The sequence below is a fragment of the Oncorhynchus gorbuscha genome, linkage group LG11 (assembly GCF_021184085.1).
Source record: "Oncorhynchus gorbuscha isolate QuinsamMale2020 ecotype Even-year linkage group LG11, OgorEven_v1.0, whole genome shotgun sequence".
Taxonomy (NCBI): domain Eukaryota; kingdom Metazoa; phylum Chordata; class Actinopteri; order Salmoniformes; family Salmonidae; genus Oncorhynchus; species Oncorhynchus gorbuscha.
This window is the reverse complement of record NC_060183.1, coordinates 34,222,347-34,232,765: the sequence shown is the minus strand read 5'-3', so window position 1 is coordinate 34,232,765 and position 10,419 is coordinate 34,222,347. Positions and strand designations below refer to the sequence as shown.

General features: G+C 39.3%; 1 long non-coding RNA gene across 1 annotated transcript; it reads right to left on the bottom strand.

The window, feature by feature from the left end:
- Positions 1-5,477: 5,477 nt before the first annotated feature.
- On the bottom strand, positions 5,478-9,538 carry LOC124047763. The gene is made up of 2 exons (XR_006841125.1): positions 9,189-9,538; positions 5,478-5,648 (listed from the first exon to the last, which is right to left on the bottom strand). It is a non-coding gene; the product is annotated as an uncharacterized LOC124047763 (long non-coding RNA).
- Between the last annotated feature and the right edge of the window lie 881 nt (positions 9,539-10,419).

The following is a 10,419-nucleotide window of genomic DNA, read 5'->3' as shown; positions in this document are numbered from 1 at the left end:
GAGATTCTCATTTTTTTCACTTTCAGTTTCACTGAACTAGCAAATGCAGCTGGCTAGTTTAGTTGCTCAAACAGAGGGATGCTATGTTAGCTAGCTGGCTATGACTATCCAACACAACACTGGAACTCTTCCAATTCAACGTAAGCTTTTGGTTTTATTAATATATTGCCACTGGGGCACGCAAGTGTAACTGCTTACTGACTATACACTAACATTACTGCATGACTGTAGCAGGTTTACTAATGCATTAGTTCTATTAGCTATGTTGACTAGGACGTTAGTTTAGCTAATATGGGGACAACGCTATAGGCTGCTTGTTAGCAGTTATGACCTTGCTTGGCCTGTAAAGTTTTTTTTGCCTGTTCACATACAGCTAATGTGTTATTTATTGAAGTTCACAAACGAAGGGAACGGTGAGAGGAGGAGAGTGCATAGAGGCTAGAATGACTACAACGTGGCTGCTATGAAAGTGAACTGTGATCAGGGGTGTACTCATTCCGCCAATTCTGTTGAAAAACTTTTCTTAAACGGAAGCAAATGAAACAGGGATAATGAAAATGCCTGAATTTGTCCGAAAGAAACTCTTGTTTGCAACTTTTGGACTAATGATTACACCCTAGATAAGCTAGATGCAGGCAAGAGTGTGCAAGGCGGTATTGAATTTGTCACTGTCTGTCCATATGTCACTGTATGTCATCTCAAATGTTTTTCTCTACCTGTGTGCACCTACTTTGTAAACTTTCATTCATAGGCTAGGTTGTAGCAACCTCATGATGGGTGTAGAGAACATTTGTGTATCATGTAGTGGCCTAAACCTATTGATGTTACATTAAATGGAATCCACCTTGTTACAGCAATAAAATAAATAAATAAATAAAATAAAAATTGTCCTTCCTCATCATAAACGGCACTGACCGCCACTGCTGGACTGGCATGGTTACACATGGTCTGTAGTTGTGAGGCCGGTTGGAGGCGGCTTATGGTAGAGAAATGAACATTAAAATCTCTGGCAACAGCTCTGGTGGACAATCCTGTAGTCAGCATGCCATTTGCATGCTCTCTCAAAACTTGAGACACCTGTGGCATTGTGTTGTGTGAAAAAACTGTACATTTTAATGTGGCCTTTTATTGTCCCCAACACAAGGTGCACCTGTATAATGATCATGCTGTTTAATAACTCTCGAAAGTCTATGCTCTGTCTAGATCATTTAGCTATTTGATTTAGAAGTTTGACAGCCTGAAGTATAAAACAACATATACTAAATGTACTATATATGGGGCGGCAGCGTAGCCTAGTGGTTAGAGCGTTGGACTAGTAACCGGAAGGTTGTGAGTTCAAACCCCTGAGCTGACAAGGTACAAATCTGTCGTTCTGCCCCTGAACAGGCAGTTAACCCACTGTTCCCAGGCCGTCATTGAAAATAAGAATATGTTCTTAACTGACTTGCCTGGTTAAATAAAGGTAAAATGAAAAAAATATATATATTTGATTTACAAGCCCATTGAATAACTGTCCCCCCCAAAAAAGGAATGAAGTTTGTTCTGAAGTGTCTGTCCTCTATCTGAGCGATATAAGAAAGATCAGGAAATGTTTTTACATGTACAGTACAACTCAAAAGTTTGGACACACCTAGTATATATGCCATTTAGTAGATGCTTTTATCCAAAGCGACTTACAGTCATGTGTGCATACATTCTACGTATGGGTGGTCCCGGGAATCGAACCCACTACCCTGGCGTTACAAGCGCCATGCTCTACCAACTGAGCTACAGAAGGACCTAGTCATTCCAGGGTTTTTCTTCATTAATAGGGACAACATCAAATCTATGAAATAACACATGGAATCATGTAGCAACCAAAGAGTGTTAAACAAATCAATATAAACTCAGCAAAAAAATAAACTTCATCTCACTGTCAACTGCGTTTATTTTTTAGCAAACTTAACATGTGTACATTTTTGTATGAACAACAAGATTCAACAACTGAGACATAAACTGAACAAGTTCCACAGACATGTGACTAACAGAAATGAAATAATGTGTCCCTGAACAAAGGGGGGGTCAAAATGAGAAGTAACAGTCAATATTTGGTCTGGCCACCAGCTGCATTAAGTACTGCAGTGCATCTCCTCCTCATGTACTGCACCAGATTTTCCAGATGTTACCCCACTCTTGTTGACAAACTATAGTTTTGGCAAGTCTGTTTGGGCATCTACTTTGTGCATGAAACAAGTCAGTTTTTCAACAATTGTTTACAAACACATTATTCCACTTAAAATTCACGACATCACAAGTCCAGTGGGTGGGTCAGAAGTTTACATACACTAAGTTGACTGTGCCTTTAAACAGCTCTGAAAATTCCAGAAAAGTATGTCATGGCTTTAGAAGCTTCTGATAGGCTAACTGACATCATGGAGGTGTACCTTTGGATGTATTTCAAGGCCTACCTTCAAACTCAGAGCCTCTTTGCTTCACATCATGGGAAAATCAAAAGAAATCAGCCAAGACCTCAGATTTATTTATTTTTTGTCGACCTCCACAAGTCTGGATCATCCTTGGGAGGAATTTCCAAACGCCTGAAGGTACCACATTCATCTGTACAAACAATAGTATGCAAGTATAAACACCATGGGACCCCACAGGCATCATACCACTCAGGAAGGAGACGTGTTCCGTCTCTTAGAGATTAACATACTTTGGTGAGAAAAGTACAAATCAATCCCAGAACAACAGCAAAAAACCTTGTGAAGATGCTGGAGGAAACAAATACAAAAGTATCTATATCGACAGTATAACAAGTCCTATATCGACATAACCTGAAGGCCGCTCAGCAAGGAAGAAGCCACTGCTCCAACACAACATTCTATGTTGTGTGTCTGGTTTGTCTATTTCTATGTTTGCCCTGATATGGTTCTCAATCAGAGGCAGGTGTTAGTCATTGTCAATGATTGGGAACCATATTTAGGTAGCCTGTTTTGTGTTGGGTTTTGTGGGTGGTTGTCTCGTGTCAGTGTTTGTACCACACGGGACTGTTTTGGGTTTTCATGTTTCTTGTTTTGTAGTCTATTTCTTGTATAGTTTCGTTATTAAAAGAAACCATGAATTATAACCACGCTGCGTCTTGGTCCGATCCCTACTACACCTCTTCTTCGGAGGAAGAGGAAGAAAAGAGAACCGTTACAATAATAACCATCATTATGTTTGGATGAAAAAGGGTGAGGCTTGCAAGCCGAAGAACACTATGCCAACCGTGAAGCACGGGGTTGGCAGCATCATGTTGTGGGGGTACTTTGCTGCAGGATGGACTGGTGCATTTCACAAAATAGATGGCATCATGAGGGTGGAAAATTATGTGGAAATTAAAGCTTGGTTGCAAACCGGTCTTCGAAAAGGACAATGACCCCTAGCATACTTCCAAAGTTGTGGTAAAATTGCTAAAGGACAACAAAGTCAAGGTATTGGAGTGGCCATCAGAATGCCCTGACCTCAAATCTATAGAACATGTGTTGGCAGAACTGAAAAAGCTTGTGGGAGCAAGGAGGCCTACACACCTGACTCAGTTACACCAGCTCTGTCAGCAAGAATGGGCCAAAATTCACCCAATTTATTGTGGGAAGCTTGTGGAAGGCTACCTGTAACGTTTGACCCAAGTTAAACAATTTAAAGGCAATGCTAGCAAATACTAATTGAATGTATGTTAAGAATGTGATGAAAGAAGTAAAAGCTCAAATAAATAATTCTCTATTATTCTGACATTTCACATTCTTAAAATAACGTGGTGATCCTAACTGACCTTAATCAGGGAATTTTTACTCTGATTAAATGTCAGGAATCATGACAAACTGAGTATAAATGTATTTGACTAAGGTGGATATAGACACTTTATACCTGTTTTCTCTAGGCCTTGAAATACATCCACAGATACACCTCCAATGAACTCAAATGATGTCAATTAGCCTATCAGTAGCTTCTTAAGCCATGACATTTTCGGGAATTTTCCAAGCTGGTACAATCAACTTAGTGTATGTAACTTCTGTCCCACTGGAATTGTGATACAATGAATTATAAGTGAAATAATCTGTAAACAATTGTTGTAAAAATTACTTGTGTCATTCACAAAGTAGATGTCCTAACCGACTTGCCAAAACTATAGTTTGTTATTAACAAGATATTTGTGGAGTAGTGGAAAAGCAAGTTTTAATGGCTGTGCATATATATATACTCACACACAGTGCCTTCAGAAAGTATTCATACCCCTTGACTTATTCCACATTTTGTTGTATTAGACTGAACACATGTTTTTAGAATTGTTTGTATATTTATTTAAAATTAAATACAGATATCTCCTTTACATAAGTATTTACACCCCTGATTCAATACTTTGTAGAATAACCTTTGGCATCGATTACAGCTGTAAGTACATTTTACATTTACATTTAAGTCATTTAGCAGACGCTCTTATCCAGAGCGACTTACAAATTGGTGCATTCACCTTATGACGTCTTTCTGGGTAAGTTTCTAAGAGCTTTCCACACCTGAATTGTGCAACATTTGCCCATTATAATTTTTTTGAATTTTTCAAGCACTGTCAAATGTGTTATTTATCATTGCTAAGCAACCACTTTCAGGTCTTGCGATAGTTTTTCAAGTAGATTTGTTTCAAACTGTAACTCGGCCACTCAGGAACATTAACAGTCTCTTTGGTAAACAACTCCAGTGGAGATTTGGCCTTGTGTTTTAGGTTATTGTCCTGCTGAAATGTGAATTAATCTCCCAGTGTCTGGTGGAAAGCAAACAGAACCAGGTTTCCTCTAGAATTTTGCCTGTTCTTCAGTCCATTCCTTAAATTTTTTTGTCCTGAAAAACTCTCCAGTCCATAACAATTGCAAGCATACCCGTAACATGATGCAGCCACCACTATGCTTGAAAATATGGAGAATGGTACTCAGTCATGAGTTGTATTGGATTTGACCCCAACATAATACTTTGTATTCAGGATAAAAAGTTAATTGTTTTGACACATTTTTTGCAGTATTACTTCAGTGCCATTGTAAACATGATGCATGTTTTGGAATATTTTTATTCTCACTCTGTCAGTTAAGTTAGTATTGTGGAGTAATGGTGAAATCCCTGAGTGGTTTTCTTCCTCTCTGGCAACTGAATTAGAAAGGACACCTGCAATTTTGTAGTGACTGGGTGTATTGACACACTATCAAAAGTGTAATAAATAACTTCACCATGCTTTAAAGGATATTCAGTGTCTTCTTTTTTTTACCAATTGGTGCCCTTCTTTGTGAGGCATTGGAAAACCTTATTGGTATTTGTGGTTGAATCTGTGTTTGAAATTCATTGCTTGACTGAGGGACCTTACATATAATTGTATGTGTTGGGTACAGAGATGAGATAATCATTAAAAATAATGGTAAACTTATCACAACTCAGGATATGACCCAGATGCAGACACGGGAGGCTGATAATACAGTTCTCAGATTATTTATTGTAAACACGGGGCAGGCCGAGGGCAAGCAGAGATTTGTAATCAGGTCAGAGTCAGACAGGTACAGAACGGCAGGCAGGTACGGGGTCAGGGCAGGCTCATGGTCAGGGCAGGCAGAATGGTCAGAACCGGAAAAAACTAGGAAACACAACTAGAGAAACAGGAAGGCGGTAAGACGCTGGTAAGACCTGACATGACAAGACAAACTGGCAACAGACAAATAGAGAACACAGGTATGAATAAACAGGGGATAATGGGGAAGATGGGTGACACCTAGAGGGGTGGAGACAAGCACAAAGACAGGTGAAACAAGCACAAAGACAGGTGAAACAGATCAGGGTGTGACAAAACTATTATTCCATGCAATTTATGTGACTTGTGAAGAAATTATTTACTCCTGAACTTATTTAGGCTTGTCATAACAAAGGGGTTGAATACTTATTGACTCAAAACATTTCCTACTTTCATTTTTAATTGATAAAAAATCTCTTAAAATTATGGCAAGGCGATCCCCAAGGGGAACTCCACCCCCCCATTCAGATGAAAAGGTGGCACAGGGAATTCAAAAATATTCTTTAGAAATATTTAACTTTCACACATCCAATACCTCAAATGAAAGATAAACATCTTGTTCATCTACCCATCATGTCCGATTTTTAAAATGTTTTACAGCGAAAACACAACATATATTTATGTTAGACCACCACCAAATCAAAGGAAAAAGGCAGCCATTTTTTCCAGCCAAAGATAGTCACAAAAGCAGGATTAGAGATAAAATGAATCACTAACCTTTTGTAAATATTCATCAGATAACAGTCATGACATGTTACACAATACGTTTATGTTTTGTTCGATAATATGCATATTTATATCCACATATCTCGGTTTACATTGACGCCATGTTCAGAAATGCCTCCAAAATATCCGGAGGAATTATAGAAAGCTACGCCAGATAACAGAAATACTCATCATAAACTTTGACTAAAGATACATGTTCTACATATAATTAAAGAAACACTGGTTCTTAAATGCAATCGCTGTGTCAGATTTTTTTAAAACGTTACAGAAAAAGCCTACCATGCAATAATCTGAGACATCGCTCAGACGTAAAAGTATTTCTCCGCCATGTTGGAGTCAACAGAAATATGAAATTACATCATAAATATTCCCTTACCTTTGATGATCTTTCATCAGAATGCAGTGCAAGGAGTCCTAGTTCCACAATAAATCATTGTTTTGTTCCATAATGTCCAATACTAGTGTCCAATTAGCTGCTTTTGCTACCACTTTCAGCTCACGTGCCCAAAAACTGATGCTGGTCCAAGACTATTCGCACGAAAACTTCAAAAAGATATATTCCAGGTCAAATAAACTGGTCAAACTAAGTAGAGAATCAATCTTCAAGATGTTATTTTCATATATATCCAATAACGTTCCAACCGGATCATACGTTTTCAGCTGCAGCCAAATGGAACGACGGTGGCACCCACAGAGAAATGCGTCACAGGAAAATGGAATTCTGTTGGGACAGTGATTATTTCCCCTCCCATTTGGTTAAAGTTCACACCAAAGGCTCCATTCCACTTTCTACTGAATGAGGCGTAGGAAGTGCTACCAGATCCATATCTTGTTGGGAAAGGAGGGGACGAGGACTTCAAAGTTGACCCACATTCAGAATTTCACTTCTTGTTTGGAAGATTGCCTGCCCTATGAGTTCTGTTATACTCACAGACATAATTCAAACAGTTTTAGAAACTTAAGAGTGTTTTCTATCCGATAGTAATAATAATATGCATATATTAGCAATCTAGGACAGAGTAGAATGCAGTTCACTATGGGCACGCAATTCATCAAAAGTGAAAATACTGCCCACTATCCTCAACAAGATTAAAACATAATTCCACGTAGACATTATGGGGTGTTGTGTGTAGGCCAGTGACAGAAAATCTAAATTAAATCAATTTTAAATTCAGACTCTGACACAACAAAATATGGAAAAAGTGATGTGTGAACACTCTCTGAAGGCTCTGTATATGATGTTTATATACAGTATGGACAGAAAAGCTGTGTTATATAGGATGAGCCATGACTAGAATTCAGTATATATACAGTGCCTTGCGAAATGGGAAAACATTTCATTCTCTCGATGTGCAAAACTGATAGAGACATACCCCAAGCGACTTACAGTTGTAATCGCAGCAAAAGGTGGCGCTACAAAGTATTAACTTAAGGGGGCTGAATAATTTTGCACGCCCAATTTTTCAGTTTTTGATTTGTTAAAAAAGTTTGAAATATCCAATAAATGTCGTTCCACTTCATGATTGTGTCCCACTTGTTGTTGATTCTTCACAAAAAAATACAGTATTATATCTTTATGTTTGAAGCCTGAAATGTGGCAAAAGGTCGCAAAGTTCAAGGGGGCCGAATACTCTCGCAAGGCACTGTATATAAAGTGGGTAAAAGTGGGTAAAAGTATGCTAACATTATTAAAGTGACCAGTGTTCAACAACTATGTATATAGGGCATTAGTCTTTAAGGTGCAGGGTAGAGTACTAGGTGGTAACATAGTGTTGCGCTGTTGGCGGTAGGTGCACTTGATTCAGGAGCCCTGCACACCGTTAAACAAAGTGTTAATTTTGAGATTTAATAACTTTTAAAACCATGATAAAAGAATAGAGCAAAGCGCTGCTGTTTTTACGAGTGACTTCATGTCTACATTTTTATTCAGCGCTGTCAATGTTTTTATTTAACACTATTACAAAACACGCTTCTCCCTACTTCCACTCAAGCTGAAGCTGCAATAAATTAGTAGCCAAGTGTATCGATAGCCCTCCATTGTTATTATTATTATTAGTAGCTTGACGTTTCTATTTTAGAAACGAGGAATATTTCACTTTCTCTGTCGAGTTTCACCATAGGTGGAAGTCGGTGTCCCCTCTCTCTGGTCAGTCTCACCAGAGGAAAAGAATGAGAGAGCAGGGAAAATGAGAGGCCCTCTGCTGCTTTTTCCCTCCCTCTGCTGAGAGTAATGCCGTGTTCAAAACAACTCGTAACTCTTCGACTTCTGACTTCAAGACAACTAGAAACTCTGAAAAGAACAAGATCCAACTGGGAAAAATCGCTTTGAACGGTCATCAAACTCGGAATTCCAAGTTGGAAAGCTCCAACTTTCAAACCTGAAGATCACTGATTTGACATCGCTTTTTCCCCCCCAACTCGCAGTTTTCTTGAAAGCACCATGCTCATCAGATGCAGGTACTATAAAATGATGCAGGTCCAGGTCCAAATAAAACATGTAATTATTTGCAAATTATGTCAATTTATGCTCAGCTGTGCCTTGCAAGTGCTACACCAATTGATCTATTTTGTTATCAAAGCTTGAGTTTTGAATTATAATATGGTCTGATAATAACAATATTGGCAGGCCAGGCATATAGCCAATATACTGTAATAATGTATTAGGCCTACTACACAAACCTCATTCCTACATAACTGTTTTTTTAGGTTAATGTTACATTTAAGTCATGTTTAAAAAGTCTGAGCAGTAGAGCTCGGCTTGCTTTTTGACTGCGAAAGTGTCGCACACTAATCTGTTTTGTCTTTGTGCTTGTTTCCACCCCCTCCAGGTGTTGCCCAAATGTCCCATTATCCCCTGTGTATTGTACTGCCAGTTCGTCTTTTTGGGGCTTACCAGCGTGCTTTCCCGTCTTCCTGTTTCACAAGTTCTGTTTCCTAGTTTTTCCCGGTTCTAACCACGAGGATGACTGAAGTCCTGTACCTCTCTGACTCTGTCCAGATTACGGAGCTCTGCCTAGTGCGTACAACACGTAACACACAAATCATTTCACACAAAGACATGAGGGGGAACAGAGGAATAAATACATCTAGTGTGATTGGGGAATGCAAACCAGGTGTGAATGGAACAAGACAAAACAAATGGATAATAGAAAAATGGAGCGGCGATGGCTAGAAAGCCGGTGACGTCGACCACCGGTGACGTCGACCGCCGGTGACGTCGACCGCCGGTGACGTCGACCGCCGAACACCGCCCGAACAAGGAGAGGGGCCGACTTTGGGCAGAAGTCGTGACACTTACCATGAAAAGCTTACTTACAAGCCCTTAACCAACAATGCAGATATCAGAAAATAAGAGGTAAGAAAATATTTACAAAAATAAAAAAAAAATAGTAACACAATAAAATAGCAATAACGAGGTTATATACAGGGGGTACCGGTACCAAGTCAATATGCAGGGGTACAGGTTAGACTTAAGCCATTCCTCACATTTCAAACCATATGAAAGTCAATTAATTCAATGAAGCAGTTAGTTGAGTACCTCCCTTTTTATTCACGCTGGTCTGGAGCATGGCTGGGTGTGCTCGCATTGTATCCCCAACTACCCTTCAGCAGTTAAATGTGGTAACCAAAAAGAGTCTGGTCCATCCTGAATACACCATAGGTGTTACTACCAACTTGAGGATCAGTTCATAGTGTGCTCCACTGCTTTCTCTACCAGCAAGCTATATACAACGCCGCAGGTAAGCTATGTTCTTGTGGCTCTGACTTAATAATTTGGTTTTCAATGATTGCGTCCCAGCCTCGTCGGTTATTTCTTTCCCAGGCTAAGCATTAAAGTGCTTAATTGAACCCTTAATTGAGGTGCAACCTTTGACCTTCTGTTTGCACACCGCCACAGCTGTTGTTACCCCAGGTTACCTGGATTAGATTGAGAGGACTGTTCAAAACAATGCGTGCTGATGTGAACCAGAGGTCATCAAAAAGACTCACAACTGACTTCTAACTGAACCTGTAGTACCAAACATGTCAAAGAAAACTACATTACCCATGAATCAATGCCATAGCAAAGATCTCAATGACTAGTACATGGTGCCACAGAGTCTAGCATGAGCGGAGGTGACAGA